This window comes from Lolium perenne, chromosome 4 (genome assembly GCF_019359855.2).
Source record: "Lolium perenne isolate Kyuss_39 chromosome 4, Kyuss_2.0, whole genome shotgun sequence".
Lineage (NCBI taxonomy): Eukaryota > Viridiplantae > Streptophyta > Magnoliopsida > Poales > Poaceae > Lolium > Lolium perenne.
In genome coordinates, this window is record NC_067247.2 from 167013826 (window position 1) to 167039089 (window position 25264).

Sequence of the window (25264 nt, forward strand, 5' to 3'; positions counted from 1 at the left end):
CACACGGAAAGTAATAATCATAAAACTGAGAACAGAGAAAATAGAAAAAAAATGAGCGAAAAAATTGAGACAATGAAGGAAAGATTGAACAAACAAAAAACATCAAGTAATAAACAGACATAGATGAACTGAAGAAGGAAGGACTGGGCAAAGAGGAATCAAAGAGAGAAGATAAATAATGAAGAAAAAGCTTGAAAGAGACATAGATGAACTGAAGAAAGAGGCATAGATGAACTGAAGAAGGAAGGACCGAGCAAAGAGGAATGAACAAAAATGAGAACGAAGATTAAGACTAAAAAACTAAATGCCTGAGTTAATGATAATTTATAGAAAGACTAATATCTGAAGAATACTTAAAACTGAAGATAAGATTGATAAAAGACTGACCGAGCAAACAATATTGACAATGTGAGATAAACTAAAGAAATAAGATTGAGCAAATATTTGCTAAACTGAGAGACTCAGAATGATAAGACTAAGACACGAGTGACTGAGCAAATAAGAACAAGAATGAGATATACTGAAAAAATAAGAGGTAAACTGGGAGGCTAGGATAGATTGAACAAATAATAGCTACAAGACAGATGGACTGAAGAAAGAAACTGAGCATGATGAAGAAAATGAGAACTGAAGAGATAATTGAGGACTGGCGCGATATATCCTCGTAGACGTCATAGGCTACCGCCTCAAGGTGTACCTATCAGGCTTCAACAAATGATCGATGGACTACGTCGTCGGGTTACGCAGCATTGATGGTTGTTCAAATACATCCCCAAAGGCACTTGCATGATCCTCTTCAAAATCCTTGACAGCACCGACGATACACTTCAATAAATTAGTGACAGAGGAAATTTACAGCTAATTGATGGATAAAAACCAGAATTTGGTACTTCGTCACTTGATGCGCTGGTTTGCTCGCGGCTCTCAACATTGGATTAGACACGGTCGGACACATCCCCGAAGTGAGCATAAACGTGATGGCGCTTCTCCACGGAATGCCCTGAATTATTGATGATACGAGGCCTGCAAAAAATTTAAAGAATGCTAAAATAATGCGAACCTGTAAATTCTTAAAACACATTGGAAACCTAGAAAAAACGATGTATTCAACCATGTCATCAACTATATATGTGAAGGGTATTTCGTGCACATATTCAGAAAAAAGAACCTGGCAAAAGAATTATTCTAGCTGAAAAAATATAGAACAACGAGAAGAGCAATAGTCCACATGACAACAGCCATTACATTGAGCTGACTCATCTATCAAAATCACAAAAAAATTACCATTGATCCATGCATTATCAGTCACAGATCACATTCCGCTTCTCCATATTCATACAAGTCTTCCCAGCACCCAACGTTACAAAACACAAAAACAGTGGTGCCGGGTTTGCACTGGAACTTTGAACTCCATCCCAGCTCTTGTATTGGATATCTAATGAGACTATGAGAGAACACAAAATCCTGAACTTATACATGCAAGATTGTATAAGACCAATGAATAACCATTAGGGGATTAAATTTACCTTCATATATGCAAATAATGAATCAACAGCTCAAACCAAATCATCCAATGCACGTTCAAAACTTCGGAACATTTTCTCACTGTTCAATGTCACATAAGTAAAAAAAAAATAGTTCATGAGTCAACAAGGCCGAATATACCACGAATTGAAGGATTAAAGTGACATGAAATGAAGTAACAACTGACTTGCCCGTTAGAGAGTCTCTCCACTCTGATAGAACAACACAAAAATCATCTACGAAACATACGGAAATGCCCTCAATATGTGATCCGCAAACCGAATTTGACTTACTCATGTGCATGTTTTTTTCTCTATCTAGAAGCGGAATAGAATAACCCGGTTGAAGGGTAATGATCATACGTCTGTAATGCATTGTATGTCCCAGAATAGGTCCTATTCTTCTACCCTTTCCAGGTAGTGGATGGCTATTCACAGCTACTACCTTAACACCAAAGAAGAGTTCGACCCAATGCTTTATTTCTGTCTTAGTGAATCCCGATTCGACATTAAAAGTATATTGATTCTTTCCCAATAAACGAAGACTTTTTTCTGTAAATACCGCGTAGCTAGCTAAGAGTGGGACTGCACATAATAAATGGGGAAAATTCAGCCAAAACACTCCCCGCTCGCCTCGCACCTGGCAAAAGGGAAAATATGATGCCCAGAATCACTTTCCACCCCTACGTTCTCACAGATTTGGATGCCCAAACTCAAACCTCCCCGCATGCTATCAAAACTCAAAAGCTCCAAGCAAAAACACAGAGCGACCATGGCACCAAGCGAAAAAAAACTCACCGGGAACTGAGGACGGCGAACTATCGGCAACTGGTGACGTACCCTGCCCGCCGGTGCCGGCAACTTCCCCCGCCTCCTTGATCCGTCGATCTCCTTGGCGGTCTCTTCGACACCCTAGATCTTCCTCTTTCAGTGGACAGAGGCATACAAGGAAATGACGGCCCAAAACAAAGGAAACCGGGTTCTGGTGAGTCTTCGTAGGAATAAACCAGAACAAGAACTGACCCGAACGCTAAAGCAAACAACCTCGCACGAGCGCATTGCGATTCACGCTAGATTCCACGATTGAACGGCCACAAATCTGACTGATGGCGAATTCTAAAATCAGCTAGCTGAAAATTAACAAAACTGTATTTTAATCCTTAACGTAGGTTCGGTGTAGGCCACAGAATCTACGTGAGCAGGGTCTTAAGCTTGAGACATCTTACCTCTTATACTATGAAAGATTGATGTACTAGCCAACTGAACCAAAAATTCAAACCGATGGAAAGAGTCTATGCAGTGTATTTATATTCAACAGGATTCACGTAAATGCAGAATGAATGATCAGATCTTTATTATAAGCAATCTATAAAATCTTTACACCATTTTTTTTTGTATAAAGTAATGAAGCTGTTTTGATCTAGTAGTACTCCATTCGTCTCGAAAAAAGATATCACAAAGTTATTTAAATTGAAATGTATCTTAACAGAATTTACACCGAAAATTTAGAAAAAACTGCATAAGCATCATTTCGCGTTACGAAAGAAAAGAAACACTTCTACAATATCTGATCTTATCTAGCCACTGTATCTCGCGAGGAATTTCTTTTGACATCCGACGACGAGTAGAAAACCGAAGCAAAGGGCATCACTGACAACAGCAGGCGGGGCAAACGAAAAGTTAAGCAAAAAAATTAATATGCGAATCTGATCTTACGTGTGCCACGGACCAAAAGCACATGAGCAGTAGTACTACGTCAAAAGAAAGTTTGTGTGCGTGTGTGTGGTGCAACTTCCAAGACGGAGGGAAGGAGTTGATACAGGATCTGGACTCGTAAAGGCACGACAGGAAAACAGCTGCACCGCACTGCATTCTCAACTCAGCTCACCACACCACTCCAGCCTGCAGTGGAGTGGAGCGGAGCGAGTGACCACTTGCATGTGTACTGTTTTCTTTAAATTTATGTAAAATACTATTTCTTGTAGAAATGTAGGCTAGTACATAAGTTTTTTTCAAATATCAACCGATATGAAGTTTGAGAAAACTATTAATCTCGCTCATCTTCCCCCATCACTCTCCCGTCTCTTTTTCTTGAGAGTGTAGCGGCGGTTCCCGGCTCCTCTTCCCTCTTCTCCGCGGTGGCATCACGGCCCTCATCGGCTGGAAGGGAGGGGGAGAGGAGGCCGGCATGTACAGAGTAGTCTAGGTTTAGATTTTTTTTCCCAAGTGGAGTTTGGCTTTATGTCGTTCCTCGAGTTGTAGCTCCTGCAACCGGCGAGCGGCGTCTGTTGCACCACTGTGAAGATCTTGATGGTGATGGTGGCGTGGAGCCTCCAGGTGCTACTCGAGTTCGTCTTGCCTTGGCCCATGAATAAGTTTGAGGTTGAGATTAAGGTCGTGCCTCTAGATTTTTTTTTTGTGAAACACGGTAGAAACATAAACGCTTACATATACGTACATACACTCATTCCTATAAATGCACGCATGCACACCCTATCTCTATGAGCATCTTCGAGAGATTGCGTCCAAAAAAAATCATCCGACGGGTTTTAAGATTGACTAAGTCACCATAGGCGCATCATTGTCGACGGGAACGTCGCCTCCCACTAAAGAATATTCTGCCTTTAATGAGACACCAAAGTTTTAAACCTAGGGTTTAAACTCTGGGGGGCTGGGGGTGACACTGCCCTTCAAACCACCCAACCACTGGTTGGTTCTCTCGTGCCTCTAGATCCAGATCTAGAGGTTACGGCCAGCTGCAGATCAGCAGCTTGAGTTCAAGATCAAGAATGTCACCAGTTTATCTAAATTTAGATGTATCTAGACACTCTTATTAACATCTTTTTTTAAACGGATGGGTCACGACTTTGTAGTATATCAACCACACCTAATATAGGCATGGCCGTACATATTTGCTCGGATTTTACATTGTTAAACTTTTGTAAGAAGACAAAAATATATGCAAAAATTTGCTATAGGACACTGTTATTTTCTGGCATTTGCTAAAACACACCGCTCGATTGTGTCTTTGACAGTTACCATTATAATTTTGTGACACATTTACCAGAACACACCACCTAGCTGAAAACGGAAAGTTTTGCCCTTTGTCTTCAAAACCAAGCCATCCCACGTAAAAGTGCAAAATTTTCTGTTTTTAGTTAGGTGGTGTGTTCTGGCAAATGTGTCATAAAATTAGCAAAGACTCAATCGAACAGTGAGTTTGAGAAAATGCCAAAAAATAACGATGTCCTGTAGCAAATTTTCCCAAAATATATTGTATTTTTTGGCAAAGAAAAACTACTTTATTCAAAAGAAACTAAACCGTTTTACTCCCTCTTATAATATAGATCTAGAAATATTTTAGTTTTATTTACGTCCATACTAGTAGCAATTAATATAAATCGTAAGGAGTAAAAAAATTCATTCCGCGTTCAAGATTTTTCAATCTCCTTCCCATTTGTTTTTATTATGTGGAACATGTACCAGTGAACGTACGTTTTGGAATTTATTCCAGAGAAAATCCATCCTGGGAGATAATGAGACGATGGCGATGTGCTCGTGTTTAATGTAGCCCACGTCGCCATCATTTCGGGGTACAAACCTTAGCAAAACGTGGTGAACATTTGTAACAACAGTACATAGTAAAGGAGATAGGTCAAATACGGCATGACAATGGAGCATGTAGGCGTGCATCGGTGGCGGTGCATGCAACAAGCTCTGCTGCCGGTACAATAGCTGTAGTTTTTTTCCCCTACAAAATGGTCTACGCCATGCTTTATTCAAATATTTATGATAAATAGAATGTTATTTTCGAAATGGTTTGTTTCCCATGAACTAGTTTCATACTTACTGTAGGACTCAATTAATGGACATGATGTTTTGTCTCATATGTCTGAATACACCTACTATTCCCTCTGGTTCGTTAATGAAAAATGCATTCTAAAAGTCTTTTTTTTTTCATTAGCTCGAAACCCCCCTCGTCCTCGGGTCGCTCCCCCCGCGGGCGACTCCAGGGCGCCCCAACCCTAGTCCCCGTCGACCCTCCCCCTCCGCCCCTCCCACGTCGCCGCCGCCGACGGGAGCCGCCGAGCAAAGCCCGAGCAGTGCCGACGGCGGTGGCCCCTCCTCTACCCGGCGCGCTCCTTCTCCAAGCGGGGCTGGCGGCGGTGCTCCCTAGATCTTCTGCGTTCCGGCGGCGGCGCAGCTCTCGGGCGGCGCGGTGCTTGGTGGCCTGGTGGTGGCGGCGCGGCGACATGGAAGCTGGCGGCGGCGCGCTCCTGGCCCGGATCTGGGCCCTTTGGGCCCCATTTGGGCCTGGGCGGGCTAGGTCCGGGCTCCCTGTGTTTGTCTCCGGCGAGCGACGGAGCGGCCTGTGCTGCGGGGGCTCTGGACGGCGGCGCGCTGACTGCAGCGTGGCCATGGGAGCTTCACGAGCCTGCAGGGCTCGGCCGGGCCAGTAGGGGCCTGGTTTGCTCCTGGAGCCACGTCTGGTCGGTTACCGCAGGCGGCGGTGGAGGTTGTGCCCTCCCGCGTTGCCGCTGTTCAGCCGCCTCCTGGCCCTGGTTGCCTCTTCTCGTTTCGATCGGTAGTCGTTGCTTGACCACGGTGAGACGGCGGTAGTGACTCCAAGACCGTGGTGGCGCAAGCTGGTGGGTGGTGAGGTGGGTGGAGCGCGATGGAGCGTCCGGGGTCGTGGTTCTTTGGGGGTTGGGAGAAATCCCTGTCGGAGTTCCAACACCAACGCGGTGACGTCTGCGGGCGCCGCCATTCCTTCATGGAGGGCGTTGGGTTCCCCCCTCCCCACACCCCTCCCGCATACCGGGGGAAACCCTAGAATTTGTCCGGGCAGCAGCGTCGTCATCGTTGCATCCCTTCTTGAAGGTGTTGCTTTCGTATGCGGCGCTTCAGAGGGCTAAGTTTGTGGTGGGAATTCTCCGGAGGGCGCAACGGTGGCGGATCATTAGCGTTTTCGTCGATCCGACTTGGTCGACTTTGCTTTCTTTTTTCTTCTTCTTTTGTTTCTCTTGGGCTTTGATGTGCTGCTTGCCCCAGCGTTGATCTCAATCTGTTATCGATCGGTTGGTTGCTATATTAATATAGCGGGGCGAAAGCCTATTTCGAGGAAAAGTCTTTCTTTTAAAATAACAAAAAATGGAAAAAAATCTGGATGTACATCCGGACATGTTATGTTAGCACACAAATTTGTGGAAGAAAAACATTTTTTATGGTCTGCGTAAAAAGATTTTAAAAAATCTCAGGAGAAGTTATTTTGGAGCGCCAAAAATTATCTTTTTACACAAGTCATATAAAATGTCATTTTTCGCAAGATTTTGTGTACATACATAAAATGTCCGGATGTACACCTAGAAAAAATATTTTTGTAACATTTTGATTTTTTTTTTTTTGCAATGGGTGTATCTACACCTATGAGCCAAAATGTATTTCCCTAAATTATACTCTACCTTTTGAGGTGAATAGAAAACATGGAACTCTCATATATAATTAAATTTGTATGCCAAAGTCTGTTGATTGCATCTGAAACAAATGATTGTTGCCCCAGAGGTTTGAGTCGCATAAATTTCTGTGTAGTATACCACAAAGATAATTATAGGAAAAAAATCTAAAAAAACCCGCATAGATTTTCTTTCCCCATTGATTTAATACGCCAAAACGTCTAGTACTATTGGTTAGGAAAGCCCTATGAATCAGAGAGGCACTTTGCTATAAACTTCTACAAGATTTTTTGGTGTACAAAACTGATTTGAGAATCTGGTTTGATTTTGTTGCGCAAAGTCAACTCATGGATTTGTGAGTTGACATTGACCAAACAATTTTCAATCAAAAATCTGGAACTGGGTTTGTACAACAAAAATCCGTGTTCTCCAAGGAAATCAAGTGCTTGAACCAATGTCAAACACATGGGCTAATACGGGATATGGCATGAATCAATGACACATATATGGGCCTGTAGCTACCCATATGTATAGCAAGTATACTAGAGTACATTTATATAAAATGCAACCAAACAACTTCACTCAACATTCTTCTATTAATTCCAACATGTCGGACCTATATTGTCTTCACCGCTTCTTTTCTAGCCTTTTCGTAATCTTGCGCACAAGAAAGGCCCTTGATATATAAGGATTCTAAAGAATTTTATTGGGACAAGTGTGTTTACATGACTAATCACCTTCAATAACATTGTAGAGTTTTTGTTTATTTGCGTGACTGGATTTCATATGTATGGGCTCTAAAGTGCATCTCCACGGATGCTCCTTTAAACGCTCCTTTAAACGTGCTTGAACTACATCCTCCGATTCATATTAATTACCGCTAATATAGATGATTTAGACACATCTGGATTTTAGATACTCCATACTAATGGCAAGTGATACGAATGGATGAAGTACCAAAATTGTGTTGAGTTTAGGGACTATTGGACACAGATGGGGGTGGTTACCCACAAGAGCACATCCCAACCAGCCAATGATATTATTTTATACTTTTATCTAAATGAAACAACTGCATTGCTTGTAAATTAATTCAACAACAATTCAAACCTATAACTAATATATTTTATACAACAATTTAAACTATGATTTAAATTCATCAAATTGTAGAAAATAGATAGCTCATACAAAAATTCAACATTACACTTCAACATGTGATTAGTATTGATAGACTTGTGTCATGAAATTATTCTAGATTAAATCGGTTAAAAGTTTATTGTTGTTACATGAACTTCTTAAAAAAAATTACATGACCTGTTTTGATTTTTTTTACTGTGCCGCAGAGTTGGTCTGCGCTGGCCGGCAGCAAGACGTGGTGTGCTGTGCTCCATGGTTTTCTGGAAAACCCATGCCCTAGGCCGACGCGCGTTGAAGTTACCGCTCCATCCCTGTGTCCTAGAGCTGCAAGCTAGCGTTGTCGATCCCGTTACACTTACGTCACAGTCCAAGTTCGTTGCAGAGCGAGCGAGAGAGGAGGGTCGTCGCGTCTACAGAGAGAGAAAGAAATGACAGAGCAGCGCAGAGTGGAGGTGTCCGTGAGATGATGACGTCGTGAACCAAGCAGTGCAAGCAACGAATATAATCGTCGCAGGCACAGTACAAACGACTACAGAGATCCAACTCTCGCTCACTCCACCACGACTCGTCCTTGTCGACCGCTCATTCGCCCAACACCTGCCTGCGTGTGATCGTGGCAGTACAGCTGCGTCAGCTACCGCCAAGATATACGCTACTACGTACATTCGTATAAACCAGGAGCGCGCATGTGTATATGCATGTACCCAGAGAGATACAGAGTTATTGTCGAAAACATCAAATGTAGCCCGGGCTACATGTAGCCCGGTTTTGTTTTTCCTTTTTCAAACTTCAAATTTTTTTATTTTAAAGTTTTATTTTTTTCTGAAAAAAATATGTAGACTTAGAAAATGTTGAAATCTATTGGTGTGTAAATTTTCAGATTAAAATACATCATATATTGCTCTCAGTAAAAATAACAAAATCTCACAAAATAAAGATTTTAGTGTACTCTTCACCAATCCTGAAATCAAGATCCGTTATTTTTGCTGAGCACAAAATACAACATACTTCAATCTGAAAATTTACACACCAATACATTTCAACATTCTAAACGTCAATATTTTTTAAAAAATTTAACATGTTTAAAATGAAAATTGTGTAGGTTTAAAAAGTGGCCTACATGTAGGCCGAGCTACAAAAGTCCATTCTCGATATTGTGCCATTTACACAAGTTCACGACTTAAAGAGTAGTGTGAGGATTTAGTACTGTACTTTTTTATATAGTACCCTCCAATCTGTAAAACAATACGATTGGTGTGTAAAACTTTTTTTAAAAAGCTTGACCTAAGCTTTTTAAAAAAAATATAAATCTAATATTATATGAAGGTGACATGAAAATATATGTAATAATGTATCTTATATGAATTGACATTGGAAAGATTGATAATTTTATTAAACGTTTGAACTTTGCAAAAAAATATAGAACTTATTTTATGAATAGAGAGAGAGCAGTGAGAAATGCAATTTGGCTCTAAGAACATATGCTCCTCGATGCCCACAAATGTAGACGGTCACTGGAATCTTCTTTGAGAAGTATTAGCCTAAATATATAGTTTGACACAATGGGAGCACAAGAATATCAATAAGTCTTTACAATATAGACATCCCTCTCAATCACACCTCCTTACCAATATTCTTAATAGCAAAGTTGTGAAGTACCACACCTCCTTGCCAATAATTTTTTTTTCGAGAGCACGCGCAAAACGTGCCTTATCTTTATAGAACGGGAAGCATAACAAATTACAAGAACAGCACCAAGGTGCTGAGAACACACACACACTCCACCCTCCCTCCGCCTATGCCTACTCTCTCGCTACATCTAGCCTCACTCCTCTCCTAGTTCTCTCCCACAGGTGGAAATCATCCCTGATCTGGGTGACCATTTGGTCCACCGTCTTCTGCTCCCTGTCGTTTCTGAAAGCCCTCACATTTAGCTGCTTCCAGATCGTCCATGCCGTGCTGATAACCATGGAGTCGAATCGCTTCCTGTCAAACCTCCTCACTCTCTTGCGGGCCTCCATCCACCATCTCTGTAGGTTCCCCGTGAACCCTGGGTCTGCCATCCTTAGACCTGCACTGTGCAGCACCCTACACCACACCTGTCTCGCATACGGACATAGGGTTAGAATGTGGTCCACATTATCCTCCTCCTGCAGGCAGATGTAACACGCATTCGGGTGCTCTTGCAACCCATGTCTTGCCCTCCTATCCGATGTCCACAAGCGGTATCTCAGAGCCAACCATGCGAAGATCTTGCATTTCATGGGTGAAAAGGAGCCCCAAACCGGTGTACTCATACTCCATCTCACACTCCCTTGGCATAGCATCTCATACGTGCATTTTGCCGAGTATGTTCCAGACTCCGCACCTTTCCAAAGTATGCGGTCTGGTGTGGAGACGTCTCTCTCGACATCCTCCACCGCCTCCCACGGGACTAGGCATTGCCTCCAGAGCTCCTCCGTCATCTCCCCTGGTATGTCATCTATCCACGCATCCCCCTGCAGGGCCTCCGCTACCAGACGGGTGTTCTTCCGCCTAGTGGTAACCATGGCGAAAACCTCCGGCGCCAGCTCCTCCGCAGTGTAACCACCTATCCATCTATCCCTCCAGAAATAGGTCAACCGTCCATCCCCTACCATAAAGCGCGCTAGTCTCTGGAACACTCCCACCACAAGTGGATCATTCAACCCGGGTAGGCCTTGCCAAGGCCTCGTCGGGTCCGTGCGCCTGAGCCACATCCATCTCAACCTCAAGGCGAGGCCTTGCAAACTCAAGTCTTTCACCCCCAAGCCGCCGAACTCCTTTGGTTTGCATATGCTCCTCCACGCCACTAGGCACCGGCCCCCATGCACCTCATCCTTACCGGCCCAAAAGAAAGCTCTCAACCACCTGTTTATATCCTCCAGAAGCCACACCGGCGCCTCCGCAACCACCATTTGGTGCACTGCTCTAGCTGTGACAACTGAGTTGATCAGGACTAGTCTCCCCTCTCTCTTGATGAGTCCTCTTTGCCACGCAGGTACGCACTTGATAACCTAGTCCAAAAGCGGCTGCCACTCAGCCTTGGATAGAGGTCTGAGCGCCAACTGGAGCCTGATACATCCAAAACGTATCTACTTTCCCGAACACTTTTGCTATTGTTTTGCCTCTAATTTGTGTATTTTGGATGCAGCTAACACGGACTAACGCTGTTTTCAGCAGAACTGTTCTGGTGTCTCGTTTTTGTGCAGAAATCCAACTTTCAGGAAAAACCTCGGAATTTATGCGAAAGGTCCTATTTTCCAGAAGACTCACGGAGCCAGAAGGGCAAGCCAGGTGGAGGCCCGAGGGCCCCACACCATAGGGCGGCGCGGCCCAGGAGGGGGGCGCGCGGCCCTAGCGTGTGGCCCCCTCGGCTGGCCTCCGATGCCCTCCTCTGGACTACTTAAGGGGTTCGATCTAAAAATCGCGACCAAGAAGTCGAAGTCGCCAGAAACCCTCCAGAACGCCGCCACATCGCGAAACTCCGTCTCGGGGGCCAGAAGTCTCCGTTCTGGCACTCCGCCGGGACGGGGAATTGGAGGAGATCATCTCCATCATCACCACCGACGCCTCTCCATCAACCAGCCATGTTTCCCCCATCCATGTGTGAGTAATTCCCCCGTTGTAGGCCGAAGGGGATGGTAGGGATTGGATGAGATTGGTCATGTAATAGCATAAGATTGTTAGGGCATAGTGCCTAGTGTCCGTAATTGGTACTTTGATGATATTGTTGCAACTTGTTATGCTTAATGCTTGTCACTAGGGCCCGAGTGCCATGATCTCAGATCTGAACATGTTATTGTTTCATCATGATATTCATTGTTTTATGATCTTACCTGCAAGTTGTATACACATGTCGCTGTCCGGAACCAATGGCCCCGAAGTGACAGAAATCGGGACAACCGGAGGGGATGGTAGTGATGTGAGGATCACATGTGTTCACGGAGTGTTAATGCTTTGCTCCGGTACTCTATTAAAAGGAGTACCTTAATATGCAGTAGATTCCCTTGAGGCCCGGCTGCCACCGGCTGGTAGGACAAAAGATGTTGTGCAAGTTTCTCATTGCGAGCACGTACGACTATATATGGAACACATGCCTATTGATTGCTTTGTACTTGGACACCGTTTTATTATTATCTGCAAATGCCCTGCTTTGATTGTTACATGAGTTTCTCTCATCCATGCAACGCCTGTTATCCGTCCCCGTGCCTACAGTATTTTAATCCTGCTATTTACTATAATTACTACTGCTGTCTCTGTTACTCTGCTGCTGTTATCTCACTACTGCTACTGCTATAAAACTGTTACTACTGATAAAATCTTGTGAGCAAGTCTGTTTCTAGGTGAAGCTGAATTGACAACTCCGCTGTTAAGGCTTTCAAGTATTCTTTGTCTCCCCTTGTGTCGAATCAATAAATTGGGATTTACTTCCCGCGAAGACTGCTGCGATCCCCTATACTTGTGGGTTATCAGAGCCCTAGGTACCTAATTGGGAACCTCGCCAACTCACATCCCAACATCTGTGTAGTCCTCTCCTCCTCTTCATGTGTTCCTCGAATCAGAGTGGCCGTCGTCTTCCTGAAGTTTACACGCAGGCCCGAGGCCTCTCCAAACAGACTAAGCATAAGACTCACCACTCTCAACTCCCTGTACTCCGGTTTGATGAAAATGACAACATCATCGGCGTAAACCGAGATCCTCTGCAAGGGTGAGATGGAGGCTAAGTCCCCGAAGAGTCCCTCTCTAGCCGCCTTGGTGACCATGGCGGAGAGAGTCTCCATGGCCGCCACAAAAAGCATGGGTGACGTGGGGTCACCCTGTCTCAAGCCTCGACCATGATAAATGCGGTCGCCTGGAACACCATTCACCATAACCTTCGTGTTTGCCGTGTATAGCAGCAGAGCTATCCATTTTAAGAACCTGTTATCACCAGATTTTGGCCAAATCAGAAGATGGGCCGTAAGGGATGTGTTAGGGTTAGCATTGTTCTTCGTATCATATGCTGTCGTAGTGCAACCCTTAGACATCTAGCCGCCCTTACACCTATCTTAGGTGTAGGGGCGGCACCCCGCTTGATCATTATTTAGTAGATCCGATCCGTTACGGTTGCTCCTTGTTCTTCAAGGATTAGTTTAACATCTGCAATAGTTAGGCCTTACAAAGGGTTGGAGGATCCAGCGACGCGTAGGGTGTAGTTTGCTAGCCCTAGACAGGATGTTCCGGGGATCAACCTCGTGTTGGTTTTTAGGCCTTGTCTAGGATCGGCTTACGATCACCGTACGTGACCGCGAGGCCCAATCGTGAGTAGGATGATCCGATTATGCGGTGAAAACCCCAAATCGTCGTAGATCGCTTTAGCTTTATCTTGATCAAGCAGGACCACCATATATTCGTACACCTCGTACGAATCATGGGTGGATCGGCTCTTTGAGCCGATTCACAGGATAACCTGAGAGCCGACCGAGGCTCGTATTTAATGTTTACGTGTATGCCATGCAGGAAACTAAGCGAGGCATCTCCATCACCTTCCTGACCAGGTATAGGTCAGGTGGCACGCCCTTGCACCAGCATCGGACGTGCGTGCCGGAGTCTTTGCGGGCCGTCGCTCGGAGGGACCAGGGCCAGCCGCAGCCCTAAGTTGTTCCCGGCTCTACTGTGTTGCCCGTCGCTGCTCGCCGGTGGGTTTCTGACCGCAACAGAACCTCTCTCCAAACCCCATTCTCCTCAACACCTCAAACAAGAAGCTCCAAGAGATGGAATCAAAAGCACGGGCTAGGTCTAGCTTTAGCAGGACTCTAGTCTGCCTCCTCATGTTAATCTTCCTGGCCACTTGCCTCACAAGAACAAAGTTGTCATGCAAACTCCTGTGTTTGATGAACGTTGATTGCTTCATGCTAACGATCTCTCCAAGCCTTGGCCGTAGACTATTGGCAATGATTTTCGAGAACAGCTTGGCAAAGCTATGCACCAGGCTTATAGGCCTGAAGTCCATGGTCTCCATAGCCTCCGATTTCTTAGGTATCAAGGTGATTAGCGCTCGATTCAGCCGGGCGAAGCCTCTGCCATCTCCAACACATAACTTCATGAGGCAGACAAGGATGTTAGGCTTTATGATTGGCCATGCACGCTGGTAGAAAGCGCCGGTAAACCCATCCGGTCCCGGCGCCCTATCTCCTGGCATCTCACGGATTGTGTTACAAATCTCCTCCTCTGTAAACATGGAGTCCAGCTCACTCAAGTCCGCTACAGGGATGTCTAAATCCTCCAGGTTTAGGGTGTGTTCCCTATTTTGAATGCTCCCAATGAGCCTGTCATACTCCTCGGTGAACACCTCATTCTTTCTCTCCTGAGTTGTCACTATCTCCTCTCCTACTCTCACCGAAGCAATGTAGTTCTTGGTTCTCCTCCCATTGGCCACCTGATGACCCACAAGTATAGGGGGTGTATCGTCGTATTTTCGATAAGTAAGAATGTCGATCCCAACGAGGAGCAGAAGGTGTTGACAAGCAGTTTCGATGAAGGATTCACTGTAAATGCTCACAGACAAGTATTCAGGGGGTTTTGATGTAGCAGATGAATAAAGTACGAGTAAGTAAAGTGCGAGAGTAACAATTGCAGCGAGTGGCCCAATCCTTTTTAGCACAAAGGACAAGCCGGTTTGTTTACTTGTAATGACCAAACGTTCTTGAGGACACAAGGGGTTTTAGTCTAGTGCTTTCGCTTCATATAGCTAATTAATCTTCATTGTTTTGATAAGTGTTGTGTGGGTGAACCTATGCTAATGCACCGCCCTTCCTAGGACTAATACATACTTGTGATTATACCCCTTGCAAGCATCCGCAACTACAAGAAAGTAATTAAGATAAATCTAACCACAGCATTAAACTCTGAGATCCTGCTATCCCTCCTGCATCGATATACCAATAGGGTTTCAGGTTTCTGTCACTCCGGCAACCCCGCAATTGGCAAACGAATACAAGATGTATTCCCCTAGGCCCATAAAGGTGAAGTATCATGTAGTCGACGTTCACATGACACCACTAGAAGAATAACACCACAACTTAAATATCATAACATTGAATATTACTCAACCATAATTCACTACTAACATTTAGACTCCACCCATGTCCTCAAGAACTAAACGAACTACTCACGAGACATCATATGGAACAAGATCAGAGGTGATATGATGATGAATAATAATCTGAACATAAACCTTGGTTCAATGGATTCACTCAATAGCATCAATAACAAGTAGAAATCAATACCGGGAGAGTTTCCCCTATCAAACAATCAAGATCCAAACCAAATTGTTACAGCGGTGACGATGTGCAGCGGTGGAGACGGCGGTGATGATGATGGTGATGGAGATGATGTCCAGCTCAATGACGGTGACGATGGCGTCGATTTCCCCCTCCGGGAGGGAATTTCCCCGGCAGATTTTAGCCTGCCGGAGAGCTCTTTTCTCTCTGGTGTTCTCCGCCTCGCAGAGGCGGTTGTTACTCTTCGCGACTCTCCGCCGGAGCTTAGATTTTCGGGACGAAGATGTACGCGAAGGAGAGGAGGCCAGAGGGGGCTGTGGGCCCCCTCCCCACAAGGCGGCGCGGCCAGGCCTTGGCCCGCGCCGGCCTGTGAGGTGGGCCCATGGCGGCCCTCCTCGGCTCCCCCTTCTGGCTCCCTTCGTCTTCTGGAAAAATAGGAATTTTCATATAATTTCCGTCAATTGTTGATCTTCCGAAATATTGCATTCGGACGGCGCTTTTTCCAGCAGAATCCTGACTCCGGTGCGCGATCCTCCAATAATCATGAAACATGCAAAATAGATGAAATAACATAAGTATCATCTCCAAATATGAAATATATCAATGAATAACAGCAAATTATGATATAAAATAGTGATGCAAAATGGACGTATCAACTCCCCCCCCAAGCTTAGACTTCGCTTGTCCCCAAGCGAAACTGAACTCGGTAAACAGGACCACATATTTATGGAGTGAAGAGTCGATAAATAAAATACGGACAAGAAGCATCATATTCATTCACACAAGACATTCTTGTAAACAACTTCCTCATATAATTCAACTTGAAACAAGTAGAAGGTAATCACAAATAAAGGTGCATAAGAAATCATAATTGGTGATGGCAAACTTCGTTCTTGGTCAGAGAACAATTAACAGGTTATACTTATCTATCGAGTAGCGCTCTCATGTTAAAGTTTATATGGCACAACTTGCATACTCAATCATAATAATCTCCTCATAATCATTGATAACTTTCAAAGCTATATTCATTCGGATAAAACTTGTACTAAACAAGGAAAAGTAAAAGACATGATGAAGTAGATCACAATATAGATGGTTTGATCAGACAACTCAAATGCTTGCTTAAGATGGAGGGAAATAGGTTTACTGACTCAACATAAAGTAAAAGACAGGCCCTTCACAGAGGGAAGCAGGGATTAAATCATGTGCTAGAGCTTTTTCAGTTTTGAAATCATATAAAGAGAATAAAAGTAACATTTTGAGAGGTGTTTGTTGTTGTCAACGAATGGTAGCGGGTACTCTAACCCCCTTGCCAGACAAACTCTCGAAGAGCGGCTCCCATAAAGTTTTATTTTAGGTTGGCACTCCTCCCAACCTTTGCTTTCACAAACCATGGCTAATCGAATCCTCGGGTGCCTGCCAACAATCTCATACCATGAAGGAGTGCCTTTTTATTTAGTTTTATTTAGATGACACTCCTCCCCACCTTTGCTTTCTCAAGCCATGGCTAACCGAATCCTCGGGTGCCTTCCAACAATCACATACCATGGAGGAGTGTCTATTTGTAAAATTATGAAGGTTAATTAATCGGGGCTGGGAACCCCATTGCCAGCTCTTTTTGCAAAATTATTGGATAAGCGGGTGAAGCCACTAGTCCATTGGTGAAAGTTGCCCAACAAGATTGAAAGATAAAACACCACATACTTCCTCATGAGCTATAAAACATTGACACAAATAAGGGATAGTAAATTTTGAATTGTTTAAAGGTAGCACACGAAGTATTTACTTGGAATGGCAGAAAATACCATGTAGTAGGTAGTTATGGTGGACACAAATGGCATAGGTTCGGGTTAAGGTTTGGATGCACGAGAAGCATTCCCTCTCGGTACAGGTTTTTGGCTAGCAAGGTTAATTAGCAAGCATAAGAGTTGAGGGAAGCAAACAAATATACATGTGACAGAAACAATCATGCATCTTCCTTGTAAGCACAAACAATTTTAACTTCAGAATAATAAGCTAAGGAGCTAACAATAAAGAAAGACAATGAAACAACATATCTACATGTATTTCTCTTTTCTACTTAAACCTCAAAGTGTTGTTGCTATTGACCAATGCTAAGTTTGCCAAAACCAAATAGATTTACTCAATGCTCCCAAAGTGATACCAATACTAATAACAAGATCAATCATATAATAGAGATTGCAAACTAAAATAAGATGTGCAATATGTAAATGATAAGACTTCTCATTAATATTCCATAACGATAACTCACACCAAGGGATACATAGACAACCAACTAAAGGAGAGATACTTCCATACTGCAACCCATCTTATATGATAACTTCCCTACTCATAATATGACACTACTTGACAGTAAAAAGTAAAAGATAGTGATGATGTGATACCGCGGTACTCCCCCAAGCTTGGAACAAGACAAGGGGATGCCAATACCGATAATGAATTACTCCTTCGGTGGTGGTGATGATGAATTCTTGACAAGCTTCTCAACAAGCTCCTGAAGCTCATCAATCTTGTACATGAGGTTGCGGATCATCTCCGAATTGTGCTCGACGCGGTTAAGAAGTATGTCCGACGGCGAGTCCCAACTCTTGGAGTTATTTCACCACTCTTCAGCTTCAGGCTTCATCCTTCCTGCAGTGTTAGAACGATCTATATCCCAATTGCTAGGCAGTGCTGCCTTGGGAATCCTTTCAATTTGACTATTGTAAATTAGATTGCGGAAGGGGCTGTAGGTGCCTGAAGAAGATGTCTTTGGAGCTAGGTAGTGATGTGGAACCTTCCCTCCGGTGCGAATTCTTGAGCTCCTCTTGGCACTGAGAGGGTTCTCCACCACCTCGATGCTTGCGACGGTAGCACGCGGGTATTGCGCGAGTCTTCCTCCACTTCTTCTTCATCTTCTTCCTTGACGCTCTCGTCCACCTCTTTCCACTCGGGATCTTGAATATCTTCATCTGAAAGCCCCTTGCCCTTGTTGTTGGAGACCATGATGCTTCTAGAATGAAAATAGATCCTGGCAGAAATAGCTCGAAACAAAACACGTCGAGAAAACGATATACAGACCTCCAGGGGTCCGGGGGATTATATAGCAGAAATTTTTACGACACAAGGAAAGTACCAGGTCGAACCAGAGGGAGAGGGGCGACGAGGTGGCCACCTCATAGGGCGGCGCGGCCAGGCTGGGGCCCGCGCCGGCCTATGGGGGCACGCCCTCGTGCGTCTCCTCCACTCCGTTTCGATCTCGTAATTTTTCATATTTTCCAAAAACAGCAAAAACATTGTTCGGAAAGTAAATCGCGAACTTTGTATTACCAGTACTATTACCTATTCAAAGTCGAACTCTGGCGGACTGTCAATTTGACCTTTGATGAAAGCTTCCGGAGTTTCCACTCGAATAACATCAACATTTTCATTGTAAGAATCACCTGAGATATAATGTTTGAGTCTTTGTCCATTCATCACTTGTGTGGCATCGCCTTGGAGAGAGCTAATTTTAATTGCTCCTGAACGATACACCTCCTCAACGACATATGGTCCTTCCCATTTTGAGAGTAATTTCCCTGCAAAGAATCTGAGACGAGACCGATACAATAGGACTTTATCCCCAATATTAAATTCTCTTTTCATAATTTTTCTATCATGCCATTTCTTAACATTCTCTTTAAAAAGTTTAGCATTTTCATAAGCTTCACTTCTCCATTCATCTAAAGAACTTAATTGTAGCAACCTCTTCTTACCGGCTAGTTTAGGATCTTTATTTAGTTCTCTTACAGCCCAATAAGCTTTGTACTCTAGTTCTAAAGGTAAATGACAGGCTTTTCCATAAACCATTTTATACGGTGACATACCCATGGGATTTTTATAAGCAGTTCTATAAGCCCATAGTGCTTCCTTCAATTTACTAGTCCAATTCTTTCTAGATTTATTAACAGTCTTTTCCAAGATAGATTTAATCTCTCTATTTGATAGTTCTACTTGCCCACTAGTTTGAGGATGATAAGCGGAAGCAATTCTATAATTAATACCATATTTAGCAAGAGTTTTTCTAAAACCACCATGAATAAAATGAGAACCCCCATCAGTCATAATATATCTAGGAACTCCAAATCTAGGAAAAATAATATCTAAAAGCATTCTTAAAGAGGTCTCACCATCAGCACTTTTTGTGGGTATGGCTTCCACCCATTTAGTAACATAATCAACAGCAACAAGTATATGAGTGTTACCTCCTGAAGAGGGAAAAGGTCCCATGAAGTCAAATCCCCAACAATCAAACGGTTCAATAACAAGAGTATAATTCATAGGCATTGCATTGCGTCTGGAGATATTACCAACCCTTTGACATTCATCACAAGATAAAATAAACTTCCTTGCATCTTTGAAGAGAGTTGGCCAATAAAAACCTGATTGTAAAACCTTTTGCGCGGTTCTATCTCCGGCGTGATGTCATCCATAAGCACTACCATGACATTTACTCAATATCTCTTGTTGTTCATATTCGGGAACACATCTTCGCAGAATACCATCCACTCCTTCTTTATATAAGTGTGGATCATCCCAGAAATAATGCCTCAAGTCATAAAAAATTTCCTCCTTTGCTGGGCTGAAAAGGTTGGAGGCAAGTACTTGGAAACAATAAAGTTAGCATAATCAGCATACCAAGGGCTATCTCGCGAGCTCACCTTTATTACAACCAATTATTCATTGGGAAAACTATCATTAACAGGAACAGGATCATAAGCAATATTTTTCAATCTAGACAAGTTATCAGCAACAGGATTATCAGCACCTTTCCTATCTACAATATGCAAATCAAATTCTTGCAACAGAAGCACCCATCTAATAAGCCTTGGCTTAGCATCTTTCTTTTGCATCAGGTATCTAATTGCAGCATGATCAGTATGAATTGTAACTTTTGAATCAACAATATAAGATCTAAACTTGTCACAAGCAAAGACTACAGCTAACAATTCTTTTTCAGTAGTAGCATAATTTCTTTGAGCAGCATCAAGAGTTTTACTAGCATAATGAATAACATTCAATTTTTTATCTACTCGCTGTCCAAGAACAGCGCCTACAGCAAAATCACTAGCATCACACATAATTTCAAAAGGTAAGTTCCAATCAGGAGGTTCAACTATAGGAGCTGTTGTTAAGGCTTTCTTTAGAGTTTCAAAAGCTTCCTTACAATCATCATCGAAAACAAAAGGTACATCTTTTTGAAGAAGATTAGTAAGAGGTTTTGAAATCTTCGAGAAGTCTTTAATAAACCTCCTATAAAACCTGGCATGACCAAGAACACTACGAATACCTTTAACATCCCTAGGATAGGGCATCTTCTCAATTGCTTCAACTTTAGCTCTATCAACTTCAATACCTCTCTCGGAAATTTTATGTCCCAATACAATTCCTTCATTAACCATAAAGTGGCATTTCTCCCAATTAAGAACAAGGTTAGTTTCTTCGCATCTCTGCAAAATTTTATTGAGGTTCCGCAAGCAATTATCAAAAGAATTCCCATAGACAGAAAAATCATCCATGAATACCTCTACAATATTCTCGCAATAACCATGAAAAATAGCAGACATGCATCTTTGAAAAGTAGCAGGAGCATTACATAAACCAAAAGGCATACGTCTATAAGCATAAGTTCCATAGGGACAAGTGAAAGTGGTTTTCTCTTGATCCTTAGTTTTAACAGCAATTTGTGAAAACCCAGAATAACCATCAAGAAAGCAAAAATGAGTATTTTTAGATAACCTTTCTAACATTTGATCAATAAAAGGCAAAGGGTAATGATCTTTCTTAGTAACCTTATTAACTTTTCGATAATCAATGCACATTCTATTCCCTACAACTACTCTTTGAGGTATGAGCTCATCATTATCATTAGGCACAACAGTCATTCCCCCTTTCTTAGGAACACAATGCACAGGACTAACCCATCTACTATCAGCAATAGGATATATAATACCAGCTTCAAGAAGTTTTAATACCTCATTCCTTACCACATCCTTCATCTTAAGAATTAGACGACGCTGATGCTCAACAATAGGCTTTGCATCATCTTCCATATTAATGGCTGATACGTCCAATTTGCATCACTATTTTATATCATAATTTGCTGTTATTCATTGATATATTTCATATTTGGAGATGATACTTATGTTATTCCATCTATTTTTCATGTTTCATGACTATTGGGGGATCGCGCACCGGAGTCAGGATTCTGCTGGAAAAAGCGCCGTCAGAATGCAATATTTCGGAGGATCAACAATTGACGAAAGTTATATGAAAAATCCTATTTTTCCAGAAGATGACGAGAGCCAGAAGGAGGAGCCGAGGAGGGCCACCATGGGCCCCCCTCACAGGCCGGCGCGGGCCCTGCCCTGGCCGCGCCGCCTTGTGGGGAGGGGGCCCACAGCCCCCTCTGGCCTCCTCTACTTCGCGTATTTCTTCGTCCCGAAAACCTAAGCTCCAGGGGGTAAGTCGCGAAGAGTCACAGCCGCCTCTGCGGGGTGGAGAACACCAGAGAGAAAAGAGCTCTCCGGCAGGCTGAGATCCGCCGGGGAAATTCCCTCCCGGAGGGGGAAATCGACGCCATCGTCACCGCCATCGAGCTAGACATCATCTCCATCACCATCGTCATCATCTCCATCATCATCACCGCCGTCTCCACCGCTGCACATCGTCACCGCTGTAACAATTTGGGTTTGATCTTGATTGTTTGATAGGGGAAACTCTGCCGGTGCTGATTTCTACTTGTTATTGATGCTATTGAGTGAAACCGTTGAACCAAGGTTTATGTTCAGATTGTTATTCATCATCATATCACCTCTGATCATGTTCCATATGATGTCTCGTGAGTAGTTCGTTTAGTTCTTGAGGACATGGGTGAAGTCTAAATGTTAGTAGTGAAGTATGGTTGAGTAATATTCAATGTTATGATATTTAAGTTGTGGTGTTATTCTTCTAGTGGTGTCGTGTGAACGTCGACTACACGACACTTCACCTTTATGGGCCTAGGGGAATTCATCTTGTACTCGTTTGCCAATTGCGGGGTTGCCGGAGTGACAGAAACCTGAACCCCCGTTGGTATATCGATGCAGGAGGGATAGCAGGATCTCAGAGTTTAAGGCTGTGGTTAGATTTATCTTAATTACTTTCTTGTAGTTGCGGATGCTTGCAAGGGGTATAATCACAAGTATGTATTAGTCCTAGGAAGGGCGGTACATTAGCATAGGTTCACCCACACAACACTTATCAAAACAATGAAGATTAATTAGCCGTATGTAGCGAAAGCACTAGACTAAAATCCCGTGTGTCCTCGAGAACGTTTGGTCATTATAAGTAAACAAACCGGCTTGTCCTTTGTGCTAAAAAGGATTGGGCCACTCGCTGCAATTATTACTCTCGCACTTTACTTACTCGTACTTAATTCATCTGCTACATCAAAACCCCATGAATACTTGTCTGTGAGCATTTACAGTGAATCCTTCATCGAAACTGCTTGTCAACACCTTCTGCTCCTCGTTGGGATCGACATTCTTACTTATTGAAGATACTATGATACACCCCTATACTTGTGGGTCATCAAGACTATTTTCTGGCGCCGTTGCCGGGGAGTGAAGCGCTATTGGTAAGTGGAATTGGTAAGGGAAATTTCTACTATTTGTGCTGATTTTATTTCTGCCTGCTGCCATAATTCATTATGGAGAGATCTTCTCTTGAGTTTTTATTTGGAAAATCTACTACTACTGCAAAGGTAGTGGATGAGGTGCCAGGTGAGGAAGAAATACCATACAAAATACCTATGAAAATTATTGAACGTGTAGTGGATAACCGTTATACAGGGGATGGAACTGTCCACCCTGGAGATCATTTACTGTTCTTACATGAATTATGCGGTTTATTCAAGTGTGCAGGTATTGCTATGGATGAAGTGAGGAAGAAACTATTCTCTATATCGCTGTCTGGTAAAGCGGCGCATTGGTATAAATTACTGGATAATGGGGATTCTCTTGAATGGAATGATATTGTGCCCCGATTTTATTCTAAGTTCTATCCTCCAAGTGAAATTCACAATGATCGGAACCGCATATATAATTTTTGGCCTCATGATGGAGAGAGTATTGCCCAAGCGTGGGGGAGATTGAAGTCTTTAATGCTCAAATGCCCCATTCATGAGCTTCCTGGTAATGTTATTATTGATAATTTCTATGCAAGACTTTCTTTTCAAGACAAGACCTTGCTGGATACTTCTTGCTCTGGATCATTTACACGCAACAAAGAAGAGTTTAAAAGGGACCTTCTTAATCGGATCCAGGAGAATACTGAAGGATGGGAGAATGACAAAGATAGAGAATCAGGTATAAATTATGATTATAAGTGCATTGAAGCTTTTATGGATACTGATAAATTTCGTAATATGAGTGCTACTTATGGTCTTGATTCTCAAGTTGCTGCAAATCTTTATAAAGCTTTTGCCTCTCATTATGAATTGCCTAAGAAGAACTTTGACAAGTATCATGAACCGTATAAAGATAAAATTGATTCATCTATAAATAAATGTGTTGTAGTTGAAACTGTTGATCATGTTATTCCTGAAGCTTATATTGAAAAAACTCCTTTCCCTGCTAAAATGAAGGAGTACTCTGTTATAAATAGTGCGGTTCATAAAAGTGAAAAGAAACCTATAGAAACTGAAGAACAAATAAAAGTTGAACCTGCTGTTGCAATAGTTAAAGATCTTGTGACTGAAAATGTGGAGGATGGTCATATTATTTTCTGTGAAGATGCTTCTAATATTGTTTCACATCCTAATAAGTCTAAGGAAGCTAGTGTTCCTATGCTATCTGTTAGAATTGGAGATCATTGTTATTATGGTTTATGTGATATTGGTGCAAGTATTAGTGCTATTCCTTATGAGCTTTACACGGAGATTATGCACGAAATTGGTTCTTGTGAACTTGAAGATATTGATGTGGTTATTCGGCTGGCTAATAGAGAAACTATCTCTCCAATTGGTATTGTTCGAGATGTGGAAGTTTTATGCGGTAAGATTAAATATCCTGCTGACTTTTTGATACTTGGTTCTGCTGCTAGTAAATATTGTCCTATCATTTTTGGTAGACCTTTTCTAAATACTTGTGGAGCTGTTATAGATTGCAAGAAAGAGAAAATTTTGACTAAATTTGCTGGTGAATCTTATGAGTTTAACTTCTCTAAATTTGCCAAAACTCCTTATAAAGCTGATTTGCCTAATAATGATTTTAGAGTTGAACAGTGTGCATCTATTGCTCTTGCTCCTAATAATCCTTTGCAGCAACAGTTGGAGAATAGTGAGAGTGAAGTTTTTAGGGAAGAAAGAGATGAGCTTGATGAAATTTTCCTTCGTCAACCTATTCTTAAGCATGATTTACCGGTAGAAGATCTGGGTACAACACCACCACCAAAGGAAGATCCTGTCTTTGATTTAAAACCATTGCCTGATAATCTTAAATATGCTCATATTGATGATAAGAAAATATATCCTGTTATTATTAGTTCTAAGCTTTCAGAGTTTGAAGAAGAAAGGTTATTGGAAATATTGAAGAAACACCGAGGAGCTATTGGCTACACTCTTGATGACTTGAAGGGGATTTCTCCCTCTATTTGCCAACATGCCATTAATATGGAAGATGATGCGAAGCCTGTTGTTGAACCTCAGTGTCGTCTAATTCCTAAGATGAAGAATGTGGTAAGAAATGAGGTATTAAGACTTCTTGAAGCTGGTATTATATATCCTATTGCTGATAGTAGATGGGTTAGTCCTGTGCATTGTGTTCCTAAGAAAGGAGGAATGACTGTTGTG

At 42.7% G+C, this 25264-nt stretch overlaps 1 long non-coding RNA gene across 1 annotated transcript; it reads right to left on the minus strand.

The window, feature by feature from the left end:
- Positions 1 to 573: 573 nt before the first annotated feature.
- Positions 574 to 2467, minus strand: LOC127348804 (uncharacterized). Its single transcript, XR_007879947.2, has 3 exons — positions 2322 to 2467; positions 1527 to 1605; positions 574 to 1023 (listed from the first exon to the last, which is right to left on the minus strand). It is a non-coding gene; the product is annotated as an uncharacterized lncRNA (long non-coding RNA).
- Between the last annotated feature and the right edge of the window lie 22797 nt (positions 2468 to 25264).